Raw genomic sequence first — 7,871 nt, 5'->3', positions numbered from 1 at the left:
GAGGAGTACCAACAGCATGCTTGTTGTATGTATGAGATGTAGATTAGATTAGATTAGTATGTCTAATACATACAACAGATATTTATTGAACATATACAGCAAAGATTGGATGCTGCCCTGGTAAGATCTATCTGACTGGCCATCAGACCTTCCCCAAGCATCACCAGACCCCATTCTGCATTATTTGAAATATCAACATATTTTAGTATGCTGAAGTTCTTCTTATACTTTTAGTCACGTGGGACCAAGTAATTCTCTGATTATGGATGTCAGAATCTCAGCTAACAGGTAAGGTACTGTGTTGCCTGTGAAAGAGGTTGATGTTGAAAGTTTGGAACCAATACAACTGGGAGGTTTCTGGGTAGGAAAGAAGCTCCATTGGCAGCTGCATTAGGTAGCCCACATGAAGGATAGGTCAGTTTACAAGCACAAGATTGCAATAATCCTTGGCAGGCTCTAAGAGAAAGTGTTTAGGAGTCCTTGACCTGGGAGCATAAGGTTATCCCCCGAGCTGTTGGCAGAGCTCCTGGTGGCCTCCACAGACAAGCCCGACAAGTACAGGGAGTGACCTTTATACCAGCTTAAGGGACAAGACCCAGCATTTGGAAGAGCTCATCAATTTAAAGGCAGGGGACTTGAAACTTCCATTGGATGAGCTAGACTCATGCCTTCTCCCCCAAATTTCTACAACAGAGAACAAAAATTTTCTCCTGTACCTAGATGAGATATAATGAAAACAGTAATATTGTTAAAAGACAAATGGCCTTGCTAAATATGACCACGAAGAGGGACTTCAAATTAGATCCCAAACTGAAGCCATCCTTTTGTATAAAAGCTCCTTAGAATTTCTCATAATTATAGATAATTTATATTAGTTTCCTGTGACTACCATGAGAAATTACCACAAACTTGGTGGCATAAAACTATAGAAATTTAGGAGTCAAGGTGTGCAGAAGTTCTGCTAGTCTGGTCTTTGTTTTGTCTGGGTACCAGCTTCCTTCAGCAGTGCAGACCACGGTGCCAAAGGCCAAGGGAACAAGAAGGAGTCAACTTGCAGGAATTTCCCAAGTCTGTTGTTCTTAGCAGGACCCAAGGCTAGAAAAGGAGGAGGAAGAAACTGACCTGATCAGTGCGGGAAGTACTTGCATTCAAAGAGGAATAATCAGGGGGGAAAAAAAAAAAAAGAAAGGAAGAAAAGAAAAAGAAGGGAAGGAAGGAAGAGAGGCAGACAGATACCAGATGGAACCACACCTACTAAGCTTTCCACTCTAAAAAACACCATCAAATAATTGAAGGAAAACTAGAAAATGAAAGTGAACCAAAGTTTGAGGAAAAGCTAAGGAGGAGCAAGAGACAGAGGAGGAAAAAGCAGAAGGAACTTTTAGAGAAAGGTTGATTCAGTCTCTCCAGGAGTTTAAAGAAGATATACACAACAAGCATTTAGGCAATGAAGATAAAAATAAATAAATTAATTAATAAGCAATGAAGATATGTTTAGAGAAGTGGATGAAATAGAGGAAATAAGGACAGTGAGAAACAAACTAATGATGCGCAGGAAGGTTAATCCAAACTACCCTTATGTCTTTTTAATGTAGTTTACCTTGATTTTTATTTTGGCTGATATTAACAGTGCCATACAACTTTCTTCTTATTAGCATTTTCCTAATATACCTTTGTCTATCTTTCTACTTTTAACCTGTTGTTGATAGTGGTTTCCGATGCCTCTCTTGTTATCTGCATCTCATTGTTTATCATGTTTGGAACCAATCTACAAGTCTCTGTGTTTTAAAAGGAGAGCTTTACTCATTTGTAAAAAAGAGACTCCTGATAGGATATAAAAGGAAAACAAAGGTTACTAAGTAATATATAAATATCTTTTTTTTTAGGGATCTCCAGCCTGTCACCCAGGCTTGAGTTCAGTGGCGCAATAATCACACACTACAACCTCAAACTCTTGGGCTCAAGGGATCTTCCCACTTCAGCTTCCTGAATAGCTGGGAATACAGGTGGGTGGCCCTGTGCCCGGCTGTGAATATCCTATTTTTGAAAGGTAAGAGTACATTTGCATATTGCATATGTGCACATAAAAACTTGAGAGAGATGAAAGACCAAAAACGCAGTCTATCAGCGGTGAGATAAATAATGAATGATTTTTTTCTTTTTCTGCCTATTTGGATTTTCCATATTCCTAAAATGAACACACATTATCATTGCTAAAAATAACAAAAGTTTAGAATAACAATAACAACAACAAAAAAAAGTACAGAAATTTATTCTCTCACAGTTCTGGAGAGCAGAAGTCTGAAATGCGAGTGTCCGCAGGGCTGCACTACTGTTGAAGACTCTAGGGGAGCATCTTTCCTTATCTGTTCCAGCTTCTGGTGACCATCAGCACTCCTTGGCATCCATGGCCTGTGGCCATGGATCTGATCTCTGTCTCAGTATTCACATCACCTTCTCCTCTGTGTCTATATTCGCCTGTGTGTGTCAATAATATTCATTATTGAATTTAGGGCCCACCTGGATAATCAAAGATGATCTCCTTATCTCAAGATCCTTAATTAATTACTATTGCAAAGGCCTTTTTTCCAAATATGGTAACATTCAGAGGTTCCAGGGATTAGAACACGGACATATCTTTGGAGGGCCACCATTCAGCCCACTTCATACACTACATAGGAAGTCACTTCATTCAGTTCATTCATTGATGCAACTAATATTTATTGAGTGGCTACTATATACCAGGAATTGATCTATACTCTGGGGAGACAGAAGTGAAAAAGGATATCAAAATCACTCTCTTTCCTCACACCATTAGGATGACTACTATCAAAAAACCAGACAATAAGGAGTATTGTCGAGGATATGGAGAATTTGGAACCCTTGTGCCTGTTAGTGGGAATATAAAGTACTGCAGCTACCCAGCAACTTGGGAAACTGAGGCAGGAGGATTGCTTAAACCCAGGAGCTGGAGGCTGTGGTGACCTGTGCCACTGCATTCCTGCACTCCAGCCTGGGAGACCTCATCTCTAAAAAAAAAAAAAAAAAAAAAAGGTGCAGCCATTATGAAAAATGGCATGGTGGCTCCTCAAATAGAATTATATGATCGAGCTGTATCAGTTCTGGGTATATTTCCAAAAGAACTGAAAGCAGGATCTTGAAAAGGTATAATATTTTAGTATTTTCATGTCCATTGCAGCATCATTTATAATAGCCAAGAGGTAGAAGCAACTCAGTTGTCTGCCAGCAGATGAATGGATAAACAAAATATGGTATAAATATACAATGGAATATTACTGAGCCTTAAAAAGGAAGGAAATCCTGTCACATGCTTATGCTGCAACATGAATGAGCCTTGAGGGCATTATGCTGCATGAAATAAGCCAGTCACAAAAAGACAAATACTGAATTATTCCACTTACGTGAGGTAACTAAAGTAGTTAAGGTCATAGAAACACAGAGTAGAAAGGTGGTTGCCACCGGCTGGGAGGAGGGGGAAATGAGCAGTGGTTATTTAATGAGTATAGAGTTTCAGTTTTGCAAGATGAAAAAGTTCTGATGATCTGTTGCACAATGATGTAAATATACTTAACGCTGCTGAACTGTACACTTAAAAATAGTTAAGATGATATTTTGTATGTGCTTTTTTCTACAATTATATATATATATATATATATATATATATATTTTTTTTTTTTTTTTTGAGACAGAGTCTCACTCTGTTGCCCAGGCTAGAGTGAGTGCTGTGGCGTCAGCCTAGCTCACAGCAACCTCAAACTCCTGAGCTCAAGCGATCCTCCTGTCTCAGCCTCCCGAGTAGCTGGGACTACAGGCATGCGCCACCATGCCCGGCTAATTTTTTCTATATATATTTTTAGCTGTCCATATAATTTCTTTCTATTTTTAGTAGAGGTGGGGTCTCGCTCTTGCTCAGGCTGGTCTCGAACTCCTGAGCTCAAACGATCCGCCCACCTCGGCCTCCCAGAGTGCTAGGATTATAGGCGTGAGCCACCGCGCCCGGCCATATTTTTTTAATTATTTTTAAAAATCCCTGCCTTCATGGAACAACTAACTAAATACACATTTCTCCTAACTCTTTGCTCAATACAGGAAAGTGATCATACATAGACAGTTCAATGAATGTTCACCAGGTAAACACACCCATATACCTAGCACCCAGATCAAGAAATATAACATTATCAGGATCCCTCTTGTCCCCTCCCTGTCACTACCTCCACAAGGAATCACTCTCCTGACTTCTTACACCATAGATTAGTTTTGCTTTATATAAACGGAATCCTACAGAATGGAATCTTTTGTGTCTGGCTTCTTTCACTCAGCATTATGTTGGTGAGATTCATCCACGTTGTTGTATATAAGTAGGTAATTTATTTTCATTACCATGTTCTTTTGTATAAAAATATATACTCCATGATATGACAATTTATTGATCTATCCTACTGCTGACGACATTTGAGCAGTTTCCAGCCTGAGGCTACTGTGAATAATGATGGTGTGAACAGTCTAGGAATCTAATACAGGTCTTTTGGTGAACATACATACACATTTCTGTTGGGTATATATCAGAGGTGTGCTGATAAGTTTTTGACAACCAGCTCACTGAGGGGAAGCCCTCATGCATTAGATGATTTCTGTGGTGTAAATACTCCCACCATGACCTATTTCAAGCTACCAACATGATGTCATTGAATGCAGAACAGGGGAGAGGGACACAGACTCTGCTCTCACAAGCCAGCGGGAACCAGCTCCAGCACTGTGTACGCCTGGGAGGTCTACCAAGAAACAGATGCCAAAACAGAATTAGACACGCAGGAGATTTATTGGGGGAAACGTCTGCAAAGGATAAAGGAGAAAGAAGCAGGAAATGGCAAGGAGAGGACTCAGATGGGAATAAAAATCTGACAGCTGTGAAGGAATGGGGGAAGCAAGGATTGGTTAGGAAGAATCTCAGACCTCAGTGCAGTTCCAAGAAAGGCCGTCCCAGGCCAGTGGGGAGTCCTGCAGCCAGAGGTGCCAGATGGAGGAGCAGCGTCGCCAAGGAACTGGCCTGCGGTAGCACAAGGCAGTGGGGGAGCCCCTCCACGACACCTCCCACAGCAGGAGACCTGAGCAATTTCTGATCCACGGAAAGTTGAGGCTAATAAATTGTTGTGGTTGTAAACTGCTAAGTTTGGGGATGATTTGTCTTGTAGCAAAAGATAACTAATTTAGGCAACAAGGGTTTGGAAGTCACCCTGCACACACCCAACCCATAGCGGGAGATATTACTACTGAGACAACACGGCAAATCCATATTCCCTCATTTCCTGCTTTGGTGCACAGAAAAGCCATCTCCTCTCCAGGCTGACTCCAACAAAGCACATGATCCTGACACCACCAGAAACACCATCTCTGTTTGTAGTACTTGCCCAAGGCCCTGATACAAACTGCTGCTAGGGTTGTGGACAAGGCCTCTGATGCCTGTGTAGAAATCCCCATCTCGTGTTGCTGCCAAAGCCACTGGCACCAACTCCCACTATCTGAGAAGCCACTGGCAGCCATGCAGCCTTTTTTACAGCCCGTTTTTTTTTTTTTTTTTTTTTTTTTGTGAGGGAGAGTCTCACTCTGTCGCCCCGGCTAGAGTGCTGTGGCATCAGCCTAGCTCACAGCAACCTCTAACTCCTGTGCTCAAGTGATCCTCCTGCCTCAACCTCCCGAGTAGCTGGGACTACAGGGGTGCACTACCAAACCCGGCTAATTTTTTTCTATTTTTAGTAGAGAGGGGGTCTCGTTTTTGCTCAGGCTGTTTTATAGCCTTTTTAAAGCTTTTTTCTTGCATTCACTTGTACTGTGACTGTGGCAGGAACCCCAAGATAACCGTGTGTGCAGAACTAGCTGACCAAATACCTAGCCCGTGACTAGAGGTGTGGCCCAGATTGCAGTGTTTACCAAGTTAAAGAGACTAACACCAGATCAGCATATCAAAAATGGCTCAGGGAACAGGGAGAGTTTAGCTATGAACCTGAGCAAGCCAGGGCCAAGGGCACTGATTGTGGGCAAGGTTGAAAGAGGACAGAGAGAAAGCAGACCTGCAGGAGGTCCAGGAGCCAGAGTCCTGGGCTTCAGGCAGCTTTGGTCTGGGCCATGATCTGGGTCCCCAGCCATCAGACCCCATCTCCCATATGCATTTCAAGGGAGGCTGTAATTTTTTTCTCACAGTGTTGCCAGGGGCTCAGATTCTGTTTGATTCTGGCAGGAAGCTTGAACAATTTTATATTAGTTTAGGTTCTCCCAGAAGAGGGCCCTGAGGCAAGAATTCAAGGTTAACATGGCAATGTGGGACACGAAGCAGGTAGGGGTGTAAGACAGTGAGACAGGGGAAGGGAAGGCAGTCACTACAGGGTGCAATGTCAAGCCAGTTACTACTGTGAGCAATTAGACCTTAAGTCCATGGGGGAAACTCTGGGAAATGGTGTAGGACACAGAGAGGCAAAGTCACTGGTGTATTTGGGGTATTTATACACCAACTCCAGCCAGCCATTGTTGAGGGCTACTAGGGGTGAGGGAGTTAATTACTGTGGGGGCCAACACAGAGTTTTAGTTCCTGGTTAATCAATCTTTTTGGGGCCATTGGGGTCTCCCTTCTGTGAATTGTACATTCATATTCTTTGCCCATTTTTCTATCTAGTTATTTATCTTTTTCTTATTGATGTATATGCGTTACTTACATACTCAAATACTAATCTTTTCTTTTATTATATGTGTGGCCACCTTTCCAGATTATGATTCATCTTTTCACTTTCATTACAGTATCATTCAATAAATAGTTCTTTTTAAAATGTAGATAAATTTATCAATCTGTTTTTATAGTCTATCTGCTTTTTGTGTGTTGTTTAAGAAATTCTTGCGTGTCCTGAGATAACAAAGATGATAATTTACTAGGCATTTTAAGCTTTTACTTTTTACCAATAGTCTTTAACCCACCTGGAAATTATTATATAATGACGCAATATAAGATTTCAATATTTAATTTTTATCATAGCAAAATGCCAAACGTACACAAAAGTAGAGAGAATAGTATAGTGAATGCAATACCCAGCGTCAACAATTAACTTATTTTAGCAAATTAAAAGAGTAATAAGCATGTGTTATCTCACACAGTTTCTGTGGGTCAAGATTTCAGGAGTGGCTTAGCTCTGGGTGTTCTGGCCAAGGGTCTCCTGTGAGAGACCTCTTGTGAGGCTGCAGTCGAGTTGTCAGCCTGCACTGCGGTCATCAGTAGCCTTAACTGGGGCTAAAGGATCTGGTCCAAGGTGGCTGATAAGTTGTTGGCAGGAGGCACCAGTTTCTTGCCCTGTGGACCTGTCCATAGAGTTGCTGGCGTGCGCTTCCCCAGAGCAAATGATCCAAGGCAGAGCAAGGCGGAAATTGCGAAGTCTCCTATGACCTAGTCTTGGGGGACATACAAGATTCCTTCCGCCACACTGTATTCATTAGAAGTGAGTCACTAAGTCCCACCACACTCAAGGGGAGGGAAATTGGGCTCCACTTTTTAAAGGGAGAAATGTTAAAAAGTTAGCAGACATTTTTAAACCAGCACATAACACGGCCAATCTAGTTTTAGCTGTGCCTCCATCCACTCTCCTTTACCAACCAGATTATTCTGAAGAAAATTCCAGATGTCATATTATTTCATGTGTAAGTGCTTCAGTATGCATTTCTGAAAGATAAGAACTCTTATAACCATTATACTGTTATCACACAAAAAAAGTTAACAACATAACAGTTCCTGAATGTCACCAAATGTCCAGTCAGCTTTCAAACTTTCCTGCTTGTCTTTTTTTTTTTTTTTTTTTTTTTGGCAGTTTGTA

At 41.5% G+C, this 7,871-nt stretch overlaps 1 pseudogene; it reads left to right on the top strand.

The window, feature by feature from the left end:
• The first annotated feature begins 266 nt into the window (after positions 1 to 266).
• LOC138400721 (transcription elongation factor A protein-like 9) lies at positions 267 to 1,595 on the top strand (annotated as a pseudogene).
• The last annotated feature ends 6,276 nt before the right edge of the window (positions 1,596 to 7,871 follow it).

Source organism: Eulemur rufifrons, chromosome 20 (genome assembly GCF_041146395.1).
Source record: "Eulemur rufifrons isolate Redbay chromosome 20, OSU_ERuf_1, whole genome shotgun sequence".
Classification (NCBI taxonomy): domain Eukaryota; kingdom Metazoa; phylum Chordata; class Mammalia; order Primates; family Lemuridae; genus Eulemur; species Eulemur rufifrons.
Note: the sequence above shows the minus strand (reverse complement) of the source record. Positions and strands in the feature narration are given on the sequence as shown.